The sequence below is a fragment of the Leuresthes tenuis genome, unplaced genomic scaffold (assembly GCF_036924035.1).
Source record: "Leuresthes tenuis unplaced genomic scaffold, fLeuTen1.0.hap1 SCAF_18, whole genome shotgun sequence".
In the NCBI taxonomy this organism is placed as follows: Eukaryota; Metazoa; Chordata; class Actinopteri; order Atheriniformes; family Atherinopsidae; genus Leuresthes; species Leuresthes tenuis.
In genome coordinates, this window is record NW_027325372.1 from 27,984,687 (window position 1) to 28,001,944 (window position 17,258).

A 17,258-nucleotide genomic window follows, 5' to 3' on the forward strand; every position below is an offset into this window, starting at 1 on the left:
TGTACAAAACGCCATTCATCTGGCTGGCCAGCATCTTTAATCTTTTTAACAGGAAACAATGGAGTAAGCACAGGTGAATTTTCAAAAGGAACAATAACGCCTGTTTTCTGAAAAGATTGAAAAACAGGTTTAATCCCTTTAATTGCTTCAGGCTTAAAAGGGTATTGTTTTTTACATGGACAAAAGTCTGATTTAGGGGTGACAATTACTGGTTCACAGCCTTTTATCAACCCCACATCATATTTGCTCTTAGCCCAAAGATCATTGGGCACTTCAGCCAACATGGGTATCGAAGACAAATCTGTTTCAGATAAAAAACATGCTTCAAAATGTGATTCTGTGGTAGGAATTAAGTCCACAGTTCTTTGACAATGCATTGTACTCAAAAATGTTTATTTGTATGCTGACAATCGTTCAGAAAACATAAAATTTGGATCAGCAGGTGAAACGGTCCACTCCATTTCTTTCTGACATGTAGCAACAAACTCTCCCACACCTTGTCACTGCCAGTGTGTACGTTTGGCCAAGGAAATGTGAGGGCGAGTACCACAAACATTAAAAAATCGAAGTGCTCTGGAGTGAGCGACACAGCCAATAAAGTAGGCGCACATATTTTTTCACTTCTTCTCATAGCCCCAAAGAAATGTGTGATGTGCAGTGCAAATCAGTAGGTTGCATGAAATCAGAAAGGGGTGAAACTAACGCTTTTGCTTCTTCCACTAGTTGTTGTGAAAAAGGAGAGCTGGGAAGTTTCCACTCATAAGCATATGTAAGTGCCGATGAATCAAACTGCACTGCTGTGAAAACTTTGTCAGGCTGTAACATAACCTTAACACCCTCTGGTGTAGAAGTTAAAATAATGCCTAATTTACACATGAGATCACAGCCCATCAGGTTAATGGGACACAACTCTGATAACAAAAATGAGTGTTTGAAGGAGAGCTCATCAGGAGTGACAACACGCAATGGGCATTGTCATTTTCTCCTTCACAACCTGGCCTCATGCAGACATACAGTAAACGTGGTTTCCACTTAACTTTGGAGGACAATCAAACTCCCCTGACGTCACTACTGATGAACATAATTTCCTATATTCTGAGAGAAATATCTTTGCTCTAGGACGGAAATAGCATGCAAAACTTTACTACGTGAATCACAGTCAGCAAGCGTTTCTTCACTACACAGAGCAGGAAAAATGTGTGAGTGTGTTTGTGCTATCACCCATTAGTGGAGGCTCCGCTGCCGCGTGACGTCCAGAACCTGCCTCCCACCCTCAGTCAGCCTTTTGCCCAATTTCATCACTTTTCAGCTGTCCAGTCTGGCCACAGTAAAAACAAATATTCGGATCATAGCTCTGGCGTGGCCCATTTCGACCTCCACTCCCACACGTCCACGTCTTCGACTTCGGCCTCGTCCTCTGTTTACACACACTGCGGAATACATGGTCATGGCTGCCAAATGCAGCTCCTTTTCACACTTGTCCCTTTTGGTTGTCTTACGCGTCTCAACTTGGTTATGAGCATGGCGAGCATATCGGCGAACGTCAGCCAAACGAGGACCCTCACACCATCCCACGTAAATGTTCTTTACTTCAGTGGCGACATCTGGCATGAGGCCTTTAATTATTGCATCGCAAACTGTGGCCTTCTCTCAGCCAAACACCTCTGATCTCGCTTTTCATGATGTAAGTTCCTGCGTATGCTGCCGCTTACCTGGATGACGTCATCATCCATAGCAACAGCTGGGCGGAGCATGTTCAGCAGATGGCGGCAGTGCTGGAGTCACTGCGGCAGGCGGGGCTCACGGCCAACCCAAAGAAGTGTGCAGTTGGATGGAGGGAGGTACGGTATCTGGGGTACCACTTGGGCGGCGGACAGGTGCGTCCACAGGTAGACAAGACAGCAGCGATTGCAGCCTGCCCAAAACCTAAGATCAAGAAAGAGGTGAGGCGGTTTTTGGGGCTGGCCGGATATTACCGGCGATTTATTCCCAACTTCGCGAAAAGGTGCCTCTGATCCGGTCCGGTGGACGAAGCAGTGCCAGGTGTCACTTGAGAGGGTAAAGCAGACCCTCTGTGGGGAGCCTCTTCTCCACACACCTAACTCCTCTCTCCCATTTGTCCTGCAGACTGATGCATCGGGAAGGGGGTCGGGGGCTGTTCTTTCCCAGCAGGTGCGGGGCGTTGACCGCCCAGTGCTTTACATCAGCCAGAAACTATCCGAGAGGGAGATCAGATACACTAACACTAACTTTATGAATAGTGCTGAAAATTAGGTAAATCTAATCCACCACTGTCCTTGGTCTTCTGTAAGGTTTTTAAACTAATACGTGGTGGTTTGTTTTTCCACAGAAATTTGGAGATGCATGAACCTAGTGACTTAAACCAAGTAGCAGATGGTTTTATGGGGATCATTGAGAACAAATAGTTACCTTTTGGTAGTATCATCATTTTAATGGTTGTAACTCTCCCCATAAGTGATATAGGTAAGGACTTCAAACGAGAGAGATCGTCCTCTACTGTCTTTAATAATTGCACATAATTTAGCTTTGTTAGCTCTGAGAGCCTGGAGGAAATGTTTATGCCTAAATATCTAATATTTCCTGACTGTAAAGTGATCGCAGGTATATTCTGGTCCCTATAGTTAATGGGCAGAACTGTGGTCTTAGACCAATTGATAGAGTAGTCAGAAAGTGCTGAGAATTTATTTATGAGTGTGATCGTGTGAGTGAGAGACGTCTGTGAGTTCTGAAGGAAAAGTAATACATCATCAGCATAAAGACTTATTTTATGCTCAATATTTTGGGGTTGGATGCCTTTAATATTTCTATCTTGTCTGATAGCAGCTGCTAAAGGTTCGATGAAAATAGCAAAAAGTGAGGGCGAAAGTGGGCAACCCTGTCTTGTACCTCTCTGCAGACTGAAGCTTGGAGAAGTTTGATCATTTGTCCTGACACTTGCACTTGGGGAGTCAGTTATTTTCTTTTGAGGAGATAAGAGGCTTTAATAATAATATCTTGCAAGAGAGAACAACACAGTACAGAATACAGAGTTGCTCTGACCACTGAAGCAAAAACACACAGTTATATTGCCCACTCATCACGTCATCTGTTTTTGGGTATAGTTGATTGTTCTTCTAACTTTCCTCCCCAACCATTAGTTGAGGTTACCCAGACACACTCGTAAATACCAGCCTAACCCTGTCCCCCCTAAAGTGCAGCTATCTCATAATAACAAGCCCACCATTGTAAAGAGGAATTTAAGAAAACAGGGCAGGGTGGTACCTTGCAGCTCAGTCATTTGCAGGTTATACACAGTAACACTCAATACAATGCATATAAGAATTATTTTCCATTACATTCCTCCCTTTTGATTATAATAATACCATTATATTAATCAACCCAAAAGAAACAAGGAAAATAATAACTTTATCTGTAAAACATCAGCCTGCATTTGCACACAACGTGAGTTTAAAATGCAGGCATCATAGTGATAAAGGGTCCAATGATAAACAATCAAAACATGAACAATTAAATATGATTATCTTCATGCCTCTCTAAGTCAGCGTCACTAGAGGAAAAATTTTGAAAGCAAAAAAGTTCTTTGAGTCATTTGAATCATTTGGTGAGATACATACAATGAGGCCTTTCACACAGGGAAAAATACAGCAGCCCTGTATTATTGCTTCCTGTGAAATCAAGATACAATGTGCACATGCTGGTTACAAATAAGAAAATACAAACAACAAACAGTTTCTTCCATGGTTCACAGCATGTGTATGATCATCTTCATCGCAGGTCTCAGTAAGGATGTTTCAATCTTCGGTGTCAGAGGTTACTAGCACTTAACACACCGGTGGAGTACAGCTTTTACTGCTGACTCTTATCTTTGTCCTTCCGGGCGTGTTGGTTAGGCTGATGTATGTCAGGGTGGAAGTCATCTACTGGTTCTGGTACCTTCTTACAGTGACTGGCATGAATCCACGTTGCCGAACACAACCTCTCTCGCTTTTGATGATGTATGGACCGGCATTCTTACCTTTTCTAACACATTTTTCAGCAATTATGGTCGGAGATTCACACCTACTCACAGCCGAACAACTCCGCTCCCGCATTTGATGGTGTATAGTCGGGCATTCTCACCCTTTCTCATCAGCTTTTTGCAAATTATGATCTGACATTCACACCTACTTGCAGTCGAACAGCTCTGCTCCCGCTTTTGATTATGTTTGGTTGGATATTCGAACCTTTTCTTAACTTCTTTTTACATATTTTGGTTGGACGTTCACACCTTCTTGTAGCCGAACACTTCCACTCCTGCTTTTGATGATGTATGGTTGGGCATTCACACCTTTTTTTTGCCCATTTTTCAGGAATTATGGGTGGACATTCACACCTTGCAGCTGAACACCTCCTATCCCACTTATGATCATGTGCGGTTTGATTTTCGAAAAGTTTCTTTCATGTTTTCTAGCAATTATTGATGGACATGTAGACCTTCTTGCAGCTGAACACCTCCGCTCCCGCTTTTGATCATACATTGTCAGGCATTCGCACCTTGTCTTACCCACTTTTTACAAACTTTAGTCGAACAGTCACACCTTTTTGCAGCCGAACACCACCTCTCCCGCTTTTGATGATGTATGGTCCAGCATTCTTACCTTTTCTAACACATTCTTCAGCAATTATGGTCGGACATTCACACCTACTCAGAGCCGAACACCTCCGCTCCCGCATTTGATGGTGTATAGTCGGGCATTCTCACACTATCTCATCAGCTTTTTACAAATTATGATCTGACATTCACACCTGCTTTTGATAATGTATTGTTAGGCATTCGCACCTTTTTTTTACCCATTTTTCATGAATTATGGGTAGAACACCTCCTCTCCCGCTTATGATCATGTGCGGTTTGATATTCGAAAATTTACTTTCTTGTTTTAAAGCAATTATTGATGGACATTCAAACCTTCTTTTTGATGGTGTATAGTCGGGCTTTCGAGCCTTTTCTTCCCGGTTTTTACAAACCATGGTCGGACTTTCACACCTTCTTGTAGCCGAACAACTCCGCTCCCGCTATTGATTGTGTACAGTCGGGTATTTTAACCTTTTCTTACCCGCTTTTTACCAACTATGGTTGGACATTCACACCGTCTTACAGCGGAACACCTCTGCTCCCGCTTTTGATGGTGTATAGTCGGGCATTCGAACCTTTTCTTACCCGCTTTTTACAAACTATGGTGGGACATTCAAACCTTCTTGTATCCGAAAACCTCCGCTCTCTCTTTTGATCATACATTGTCGGACATTCGCACCTTTTCTTACCCGCTTTTTACAAACCATGGTCGGACTTTCACACCTTCTTGTAGCCGAACAACTCCGCTCCCGCTATTGATTGTGTACAGTCGGGTATTTTAACCTTTTCTTACCCGCTTTTTACCAACTATGGTCGGACATTCACACCTTCGTACAGCGGAACACCTCCGCTCCCTCTTTTGATGGTGTATGTTCGGGCATTCAAACCTTTTCTTACCCGCTTTTTCCAAACTATGGTCGGCTATTCACAGCTTCCTCTCCACCATACTTGTATGGTGGAATATTCACACCCACTTGCATCCGAAGACCTCCGCCCCAAATTTTGTTGATATTTAGTCGGACATTCGCACCTTACCCGCTTTTGGAAAACTATGGCCTTCTTGCAGCCAAACACCTCTGATCTCGCTTTTGATGATGTAAGGTTGGGCATTCAGACCTTGCTTCACCTGCTTTTCACCAAATATAGTCGGACATTCACACCTTCTTGCAGCCGAACACTTCCGCTTTTAGTGTTCTAAGAGGCATTCACATATTTTTTTTCACCGTATTTTATAGATTATGGTTGGAAATTCTCACCCACTCTCATCCGAAGACCTCTCCTCCCGCTTTTGTTAATATATAGTCGGGCATTCGAACCTTTTCTTACCCGCTTTTTACAAATTATAGTCGAACATTCACACCTACTTGCAGCTGAATACTTCCGCTCCACCTTTTAGGTATGTATGGTTGGCATTTGCACCTCTTTTTATACTGATTGCTGAAGATTAAGTTGTACTTTCTCAAACTACAACATTTTTTTATTTGTTGAAACTTGATTTGAAGTGGATAAATAAGGAGGACAAACAGTTTTAAGTCAGGCTGATAGAAGGAATTCATTTTATAGCAAAATCTGTACTTCGTCATATGTCGAGAGATGCTTATTGCTGAAGAAGTTCTTTCTCATTCTACAAAGTACAACGTTGTTTATCGTTGAAACTTGATTAGACATGAATAAATATGAAGGACAAAGCAGTCTTAACTTGGTTTGAGTTAAGGAATTCGTTTTATAGGAGAATCCGAATTCGTGCATAACTCATAAAATAGAGCTTATTTTCGGATTCCTGAAGAATGATTCTGGTTCTTTCTCATAATACAAAGTTTGTTGTTTATTGTTGAAACTTCATCAGAAGTGAAGAAATAAATGAATGCCTATCAACAAATGTGGGATCTAAACTCTAGTGCTTCCTCTAAAATAATTTCCTTTCTCAATTTAGAAATGTGTGTGTGTAAGTCACAACACCCGTGACACCAAAACGGCTTTCTTTTCTCTACACTCTGCACTATGAGCACACACACCAAATCAGAAAGGCTTTTTTCTCTCTTTTCTACATTATGGACTGTGGGGACACAAAACCGCTCTCTCTCTCTTTTTTTTTTTATCGTGTGCCAGGGCGTTGTCTCATGTATTAGATTATGCTTAAGATACGAATGGGTTTATCAGTCACATCAGAATCCATACATACTGATCCTCCCGTAATAAAATGGTCGGATCTTATCAAACACACTTTGTTTCTTATGACAATCAAGTCAGCGAAACAGCGTATACACGTCAAGACACTGAATCAAGTTTGCCACAAGAACTCATAAGTTTGGCAGTATTGCTCTGCCATCAGCAATGATACACCCATTTTATTTTCGTGAGACATGTGCAAGCACCTGTTCATCTACTGTTCTATCACTATGAATTAGTGATCTATTATCAATAAGGATACTTCTACAACTACTATCAAAGTATGTCCGGACTTCTTATGTTGTCAGTTGCTATATATGAATAAGTGGGTAGCTACTGACAAGCATTAAGCATGTCACACAGCCCAAACATATAACATTTCAGGACACACCACACAGTTAACAACCACAGTGAAGCGTGTCAAAGCCCAAACATGTAACATTCAACAGGACACTTACACAACACATTCAAATCAAACAGTCAGACAACATACAAGAACATATACCCCAGCCGGCATTGCTCCCTGCCTATTTTCGTACAGCACACTATGTGTGCGCACACCTTTATTCACAAACTCTTCAACTTATACTCTTTTACCGAAGCTGCTACAGCTCGATTACCACCTTTTAGGTATGTATGGTTGGCATTTGCACCTCTTTTTATACTGATTGCTGAAGATTAAGTTGTACTTTCTCAAACTACAACATTTTTTTATTTGTTGAAACTTGATTTGAAGTGGATAAATAAGGAGGACAAACAGTTTTAAGTCAGGCTGATAGAAGGAATTCATTTTATAGCAAAATCTGTACTTCGTCATATGTCGAGAGATGCTTATTGCTGAAGAAGTTCTTTCTCATTCTACAAAGTACAACGTTGTTTATCGTTGAAACTTGATTAGACATGAATAAATATGAAGGACAAAGCAGTCTTAACTTGGTTTGAGTTAAGGAATTCGTTTTATAGGAGAATCCGAATTCGTGCATAACTCATAAAATAGAGCTTATTTTCGGATTCCTGAAGAATGATTCTGGTTCTTTCTCATAATACAAAGTTTGTTGTTTATTGTTGAAACTTCATCAGAAGTGAAGAAATAAATGAATGCCTATCAACAAATTGACCTTCTGTTGACCTTCGGGGAGGTGAGTATCTTCACTAGACTCACCTGTCTGCTCTTCCTCCTCATTTAGCGTAGCTCCACCCTCTGCCTGTGAATTCTCACAGACTTCAACACTGAGTGGTGAGGCCTCTACAGGCCCCTCCCCTTTTTGCTCCTCACTTCCAATCCAAGCTTTTGGCGGGAAGTTTGAATTTATTGGGTCAACCTCTTCACTTTGTTCACCAACTGCCACCTTTGGTCCTTCTCTTTGTTGGCTTGACTGTGGCTTTACCGTCTTTAATTTGTTTGCAAAAGATTTAGGGCAATCTCTGAAGAGGTGATTTAATTCTCCACAGAGATTACATTTCCTGCCATTTGGACACTCTCCAAAAGTTTGCCCAATTTCTCTGCTCTTCCCACATAACACCTTGGTACAAGCCTCAACCAGGTGCCCATGCTCACCACACTTGCGGCAGAACTTGGGCTGCCCCTGGTAGTGGATGTAACCTCGGTTTTCAAGGTGGCCAGAGTGTCGCCCACCCGCTGCACTGAGCACTCTTCAGCCCTTTTAAATGGTATAACTTTGCACTCCCGCACGCTCCAGCAAGCACCATTCAAGCAACAACTTTGCACTCCAGCTTCGAACATCGGCACAGTCGCAACAAGTAAGGCGACTCTACTCAGAGAAGTCACTCTGCACAGTAAGAAGATTTCTTTTGCACAGACAGAAAGGGCTTCACCCGCAAAGGTAAAGCCTGCCAAAAATAGAAACAACTCATTAGTGCTGCTCTCCACAGAAATCTTTAGTAAAAGGCGAAAGACTTGTACGTTATGAAGAGAAACCAGAGTACGATTATCCATCACTGCGGGAGCAGGGCATCAGGCTAGTTGGCATAGCCACCTTACCCATGGTGAGCTTTGCTTGGTTGAGACGCTTGCTCCCCCCCCTTGCTCCTCGGCTGACCAAGTAGGAACATAATTTGTAAAAAGTGGGTAAGAAAAGGTTCGAATGCCCGACTAAATATTAACAAAAGCGGGAGGAGAGGTCTTCGGATGAGAGTGGAATTTCCTACCATACAAGTATGGTGGAGAGGAAGCTGTGATTGGCCGACAATAGTAAAAAGCAGGTGAGAAAAGGTGCGAATGTCAAAACATACATGATCAAAACAGGGAGCGGAGGTGTTTGGCTGCGACAAGGTGTGAATGTCCACCCATAATTAATGAAAAACGGGCAACAAGTAGGTTCAAATGCCCAACCATACATCATCAAAAGCAGGAGTGGATGTGTTCGGCTTCAAGAAGGTATGAATGTCCATCAATAATTGCTATAGAACATGAAAGAAAATTTTCGAATGTCAAACCGCACATAATCATAAGCGGGAGAGGAGGTGTTCGCTGACTTGATTGTCACAAGAAACAAAGTGTGTTTGATAAGATCCGACCATTTTATTACGGGAGGATCAGTATGTATGGATTCTGATGTGACTGATAAACCCATTCGTATCTTAAGCATAATCTAATACGTGAGACAACGCCCTGGCACACAATCAAAAAAAAAAAGAGAGAGCGGTTTTGTGTCCCCACAGTCCATAATGTAGAAAAGAGAGAAAAAAGCCTTTCTGATTTGGTGTGTGTGCTCATAGTGCAGAGTGTAGAGAAAAGAGAGAAAAGAAAGCCGTTTTGGTGTCACGGGTGTTGTGACTTACACACACACATTTCTGAATTGAGAAAAGAAATTATTTTAGAGGAAGCAGTAGAGTTTAGATCCCACATTTGTTGATAGGCATTCATTTATTTCTTCACTTCTGATGAAGTTTCAACAATAAACAACAAACTTTGTATTATGAGAAAGAACCAGACTCATTCTTCAGGAATCCGAAAATAAGCACGAATTCGGATTCTCCTATAAAACGAATTAATTAACTCAAACCAAGTTAAGACTGCTTTGTCCTTCATATTTATTCATGTCTAATCAAGTTTCAATGATAAACAACGTTGTACTTTGTAGAATGAGAAAGAACTTCTTCAGCAATAAGCATCTCTCGACATATGACGAAATACAGATTTTGCTATAAAATTAATTTCTTCTATCAGCGTGACTTAAAACTGTTTGTCCTCCTTATTTATCCACTTCAAATCAAGTTTCAACAATTAAAAAAAAATTGTAGTTTGAGAAAGAACAACTTAATCTTCAGCAATCAGTATAAAAAGAGGGTAACAAAAGGTGCAAATGCCAACCATACATCACTAAAAGGTGGAGCGGAAGTATTCAGCTGCAAGTAGGTGTGAATGTTCGACCATAATTTGTAAAAAGTGGGTAAGAAAAGGTTCGAATGCCCGACTAAATATTAACAAAAGCGGGAGGAGAGGTCTTCGGATGAGAGTGGGTGAGAATTTCCTACCATACAAGTATGGTGGAGAGGAAGCTGTGATTGGCCGACAATAGTAAAAAGCAGGTGAGAAAAGGTGCGAATGTCAAAACATACATGATCAAAACAGGGAGCGGAGGTGTTTGGCTGCGACAAGGTGTGAATGTCCACCCATAATTAATGAAAAACGGGCAACAAGTAGGTTCGAATGCCCAACCATACATCATCAAAAGCAGGAGTGGAAGTGTTCGGCTTCAAGAAGGTATGAATGTCCATCAATAATTGCTATAAAACATGAAAGAAAATTTTCGAATCCGCTGCAAGAAGGTGTGAATATCCACCCATAATTACTGAAAAATGGGTAAGAAAAGGTGCGAATGCCCAACCATACATCATCAAAAGCAGGAGTGGATGTGTTCGGCTACAAGAAGGTTTGACTGTCCGACCATAGTTTGTAAAAAGCGGGTAAGAACAGGTTTGTATAACCGACTGTACACAATCAAAAGAGGGAGCGGAGTTGTTCAGCTACAAGAAGGTGTGAAAGTCCGACCATGGTTTGTAAAAAGCGGGTAAGAAAAGGTTCGTATGCCCGAATATACACCATCAAATGCGGGAGCGGAGGTGTTCGGCTGTGAGTAGGTGTGAATCTCCAACCATAATTGCTGAAAAATGTGTTAGAAAAGGTAAAAATGCCGGTCCATACATCATCAAAAGCGGGAGAGGTGGTGTTCGGCCGCAAGTAGGTGTGAATGTCCAGCCATAATTACTCACAAACGGGTAAGAAAAGGTACTATTGCCAGACCATATATGATCAAAACAGGGAGCGGAGGTGGTTAAGCTGCAAGGAGGTGTTAATGTCCGACTAAAGTTTGTAAAAAGCGGGTAAGAAAAGGTGCGAATGCCCGACAATGTATGATCAAAAGAGGGAGCGGAGGTTTTCGGCTGAAAGAAGGTCTGAATGTCCAACCATAATTTGTAAAAACCGGGGAAGAAAAGGCTCGAAAGCCCGACTATACACCATCAAAAGCTGGAGCGGAGGTGTTCAGCTGCAAGAAGGTCTGAATGTCCATCAATAATTGCTAGAAAACATGAAAGAGAATTTTCGAATATCAAACCGCACATGATAATAAGCGGGAGAGGAGGTGTTCATATGCAAGAAGGTGTGAATGTCCACCCATAATTACTGAAAAATGGGTAAGAAAAGGTGCGAATTCCCAACCATACATCATCAAATGCACGAGTGGATGTGTTCGGCTACAAGATGGTTTGAATGTCCGACCATAGTTTGTAAAAAGCGGGTAAGAAAAGGTTTGAATGCCCAAACATACACCATCAAAAGAGGGAGCGGAGGTGTTCCGCTGTAAGAAGGTGTGAATGTCCGACCATAGTTGGTAAAAAGCGGGTAAGAAAAGGTTAAAATACCCGACTGTACACAATCAATAGCGGGAGCGGAGTTGTTCGGCTACTAAAAGGTGTGAAAGTCCGACCCTGGTTTTAAAAAGCGGGTAAGAAAAGGTTCGAATGCCCGAACATACATCATCAAAAGAGGTAGCGGAGGTGTTCCGCTGTAAGACGGTGTGAATGTCCGATCATAGTTGGTAAAAAGCGGGTAAGAAAAGGTTAAAATACCCGACTGTACACAATCAAAAGAGGGAGCGGAGTTGTTCAGCTAAGAGAAGGTGTGAAAGTCCAACCATGGTTTGTAAAAAGCGGGTAAGAAAAGGTTCGTATGCCCGAATATACACTATCAAAACCGGAAGCGTAGGTGTTCGGCTGCAAGAAGGTGTGAACGTCCGACCAAAGTTTGTGAAAAAGCAGTTAAGAAAAGGTTCGAATATCTAACCAAACATAATCAAAAGCGGGAGCAGAGCTGTTCGACTGCAAGTAGGTGTGAATGTCAGAGAATAATTTGCAAAAAGCTGATGAGAAAGGGTGAGAAATCCCGAATATACACCATCAAATGCGGTAGCGGAGTTGTTCGGCTGTGAGTAGGTGTGATTCTCCAACCATAATTGCTGAAAAATGTGTTAGAAAAGGTAAGAATGCCGGTCCATACATCATCAAAAGCGGGAGAGGTGGTGTTCGGCTGCAAGTAGGTGTGAATGTCCATTAATAATTGCTTTAAAACATGAAAGAAAATTTTCGAATATCAAACCTTACATGATCATTAGCGGGAGAGGAGGTGTTCAGCTGCAAGAAGGTGTGAATATCCACCCATAATTACTGAAAAATGGGTAGGAAAAGATGCGATTGTCCAACCATAAATCATCAAAAGCAGGAGTGGAGTTGTTCAGCTACAAGAAGGTATGAAAGTCCAACCATGGTTTGTAAAAAGCGGGTAAGAGAAGGTTCGAATACCCGAATATATACCATCAAAAGCGGAAGCGGAGGTGTTCGGCTGCAAGAAGGTGTGAACGTCCGACCAAAGTTTGTAAAAAGCAGTTAAGAAAAGGTTTGAATATCCAACCGAACATAATCAAAAGCGGGAGCAGAGCTGCTCGACTTCAAGTAGGTGTGAATATCAGATCATAATTTGCAAAAAGCTGATGAGAAAGGGTGAGAATGCCCGACTATACACTATCAAATGTGGGAGCGGAGGTGTTCGTCTGTGAGTAGGTGTGAATGTCCGACCATAATTGCTGAAAAATGTGTTAGAAAAGGTAAGAATGCCGGACCATATATCATCAAAAGCGGGAGAGGTTGTGTTCGGCTGCAAGTAGGTGTGAATGTCCAGCCATAATTACTCACAAACGGGTAAGAAAAGGTACTATTGCCAGACCATATATGATCAAAACAGGGAGCGGAGGTGGTTCAGCTGCAAGAAGGTTTGAATGTCCGACTAAAGTTTGTAAAAAGCGGGTAAGACAAGGTGTGAATGCCCGACAATGTATGATCAAAAGAGGAGCGGAGGTTTTCGGCTGCAAGAAGGTCTGAATGTCCACCCATAATTACTGAAAAATGGGTAAGAAAAGGTGCGAAAGCCCAACCGCACATGATCATAAGTGGATGAGAAGGTGTTCGACTGCAAGTAGGTGTGAATGTAAGATCATAATTTGTAAAAAGCGGGTAAGAAAAGGTAAGAATGCCCAACCATAAATTATCAAAAGCGGCAGCAGAGTTTCGGCTGGTATTTATCAATGTCTAGATAGATTTCAACAAAAAACAACGTTGTACTTTGCAATAAAAGAAAGAGCAAATCAAAAGGTTTAGGAATCCGAGAATAAGCTTATTTTCATGAGTTCTGCACGATTTCGGATTTTATGTATAAAATGAATTCATTCACTCAAACCAAGTTAAAACTGCTTTTTCCTTCATATTTATCAATGTCTAGATCGACTTCAACAAAGAACAACATTGTATTTTGCAGTAGAAGAAAGAGCAAAACTGAAGGATCAGGAATCCGAGAATAAGCTTCTTTTCATACGTTCTGCATGATTTGGGATTTTATGTATAAAATGAATTCCTTCACTCAAACTAAGTTAACACTGCTTTGTCCTTCATATGTACCCATTTCTACATATATTTCAAGCATAAACTTCCTCATACTACCCTGAATGAGAAATAGCCACACTTGTGATTAAGCCATACGCCCCTTTTGAGGAGTTCTGCATGATTTGGGATTTTATCTATAAAATCAATTCCTTCACTCAAACTATGTTAAAACGGCTTTTACCTTCATATTTATCAATGTCTCGATAGATTTAAACAAAAAAACAACGTTGTACTTTGCAGTAAAAGAAAGAGCCAATCAAAAGTTTTAGGAATCCGAGAATAAGCTTTTTTTCATGAGTTCTGCACGATTTCGGATTTTATGTATAAAATGAATTCATTCACTCAAACCAAGTTAAAACTGCTTTTTCATTCATATTTATCAATGTCTAGATCGACTTCAACAAAGAACAACATTGTATTTTGCAGTAGAAGAAAGAGCAAAACTGAAGGATCAGGAATCCGAGAATAAGCTTATTTTCTTATGGGCAAGTGGGAACTGCTTTGTCCTTCATATTTATCAATGTGTAGATGGATTTCAACTTCTTCTACTGCAAAGTCCAATGTTTTTCTTTGTTGAAGTCGATCTAGACATTGATGAATATGGAAGGACAAAGCAGTTTTAACTTGGTTTGAGCAAAGCAATTCATTTTATAGCAAAATCCGAAATCGTGCAGAACTCATGAAAGCAGGCTTATACTCGGATTCCTGAAACTTTAGATTTGCTCTTTCTTTTACTGCAAAGTACAACGTTGTTTTTTTGTTTAAATCTTTCTAGACATGGTTAATATGAAGGACAAATCAGTTTTAACATAGTTTGAGTGAAGTAATGCATTTTATAAGCAAAATCCCGCTTTTCACTGCTTTTTACAAACTTTGGTCGGACGTTCACACCTTCTTGCATCCGAACACCTCCGCTTCCGCTTTTGATGATGTATATTCGGGCATTCGAACCTTTTATTACCCGCTTTTTACAAAACATTGTCGGACTTTCACACCTTCTTGCAGCCGAACACCACCTCTACCGCTTTTGATGATGTATGGTTCAGTATTCTTACCTCTTCTAACACATTTCAGCAATTATGGTCGGACATTCACACCTACTCACAGCTGGACACCTCCGCTCCCGCTTTTGATCATACAATGTCGGGACATCGCTCCTTGTCTTACCAGCTTTTTACAAATTTTAGTCGAACATTCACACCTTCTTGCAGCTGAACACCTCCGCTCCCGCTTTTGATGATGTATAGTCGGGCTTTCGAGACTTTTCTTACCCGGTTTTTACAAATTATGGTTGGACATTCAGTTGGACCTACTTGCAGTCGAACAGCTCTGCTCCCGCTTTTGATTATGTTTGGTTGGGCATTCGAACCTTTTCTTAACTGCTTTTTACAAACCATGGTCGGACTTTCACACCTTCTTGTAGCCGAACAACTCCGCTCCCGCTATTGATTGTGTACAGTCGGGTATTTTAACCTTTTCTTACCCGCTTTTTACCAACTATGGTCGGACATTCACACCGTCTTACAACGGAACACCTCTGCTCCCGCTTTTGATGGTGTATAGTCGGGCATTCGAACCTTTTCTTACCCGCTTTTTACAAACTATGGTGGGACATTCAAACCTTCTTGTATCCGAAAACCTCCGCTCTCTCTTTTGATCATACATTGTCGGACATTCGCACCTTTTCTTACCCGCTTTTTACAAACCATGGTCGGACTTTCACATCTTCTTGTAGCCGAACACATCCGCTCCCGCTATTGATTGTGTACAGTCGGGTATTTTAACCTTTTCTTACCCGCTTTTTACCAAGTATGGTCGGACATTCACACCTTCGTACAGCGGAACACCTCCGCTCCCTCTTTTGATGGTGTATGTTCGGGCATTCAAACCTTTTCTTACCCGCTTTTTCCAAACTATGGTCGGCTATTCACAGCTTCCTCTCCACCATACTTGTATGGTGGAATATTCACACCCACTTGCATCCGAAGACCTCCGCCCCAAATTTTGTTGATATTTAGTCGGACATTCGCACCTTACCCGCTTTTGGAAAACTATGGCCTTCTTGCAGCCAAACACCTCTGATCTCGCTTTTGATGATGTAAGGTTGGGCATTCAGACCTTGCTTCACCTGCTTTTCACCAAATATAGTCGGACATTCACACCTTCTTGCAGCCGAACACTTCCGCTTTTAGTGTTCTATGAGGCATTCACATATTTTTTTTCACCGTATTTTATAGATTATGGTTGGAAATTCTCACCCACTCTCATCCGAAGACCTCTCCTCCCGCTTTTGTTAATATATAGTTGGGCATTCGAACCTTTTCTTACCCGCTTTTTACAAATTATAGTCGAACATTCACACCTACTTGCAGCTGAATACTTCCGCTCCACCTTTTAGGTATGTATGGTTGGCATTTGCACCTCTTTTTATACTGATTGCTGAAGATTAAGTTGTACTTTCTCAAACTACAACATTTTTTTATTTGTTGAAACTTGATTTGAAGTGGATAAATAAGGAGGACAAACTGTTTTAAGTCAGGCTGATAGAAGGTATTAATTTTATAGCAAAATCTGTACTTCGTCATATGTCGAGAGATGCTTATTGCTGAAGAAGTTCTTTCTCATTCTACAAAGTACAACGTTGTTTATCGTTGAAACTTGATTAGACATGAATAAATATGAAGGACAAAGCAGTCTTAACTTGGTTTGAGTTAAGGAATTCGTTTTATAGGAGAATCCGAATTCGTGCATAACTCATAAAATAGAGCTTATTTTCGGATTCCTGAAGAATGATTCGGGTTCTTTCTCATAATACAAAGTTTGTTGTTTATTGTTGAAACTTCATCAGAAGTGAAGAAATAAATGAATGCCTATCAACAAATTGATCTTCTGTTGACCTTCGGGGAGGTGAGTATCTTCACTAGACTCACCTGTCTGCTCTTCCTCCTCATTTAGCGTAGCTCCACCCTCTGCCTGTGAATTCTCACAGACTTCAACACTGAGTGGTGAGGCTTCTACAGGCCCCTCCCCTTTTTGCTCCTCACTTCCAATCCAAGCTTTTGGCGGGAAGTTTGAATTTATTGGGTCAACCTCTTCACTTTGTTCACCAACTGCCACCTTTGGTCCTTCTCTTTGTTGGCTTGACTGTGGCTTTACCGTCTTTAATTTGTTGGCAAAAGATTTAGGGCAATCTCTGAAGAGGTGATTTAATTCTCCACAGAGATTACATTTCCTGCCATTTGGACACTCTCCAAAAGTTTGCCCAATTTCTCTGCTCTTCCCACATAACACCTTGGTACAAGCCTCAACCAGGTGCCCATGCTCACCACACTTGCGGCAGAACTTGGGCTGCCCCTGGTAGTGGATGTAACCTCGGTTTTCAAGGTGGCCAGAGTGTCGCCCACCCGCTGCACTGAGCACTCTTCAGCCCTTTTAAATGGTATAACTTTGCACTCCCGCACGCTCCAGCAAGCACCATTCAAGCAACAACTTTGCACTC

The 17,258-nt window shown here is 41.5% G+C and overlaps 1 non-coding gene across 1 annotated transcript; it reads right to left on the reverse strand.

Annotated features, from left to right (window-relative positions):
* Positions 1–8,635: 8,635 nt before the first annotated feature.
* LOC140276372 (U5 spliceosomal RNA) lies at positions 8,636–8,749 on the reverse strand. The gene has a single exon (XR_011908972.1). It is a non-coding gene; the product is annotated as a U5 spliceosomal RNA (small nuclear RNA).
* Positions 8,750–17,258: the final 8,509 nt, after the last annotated feature.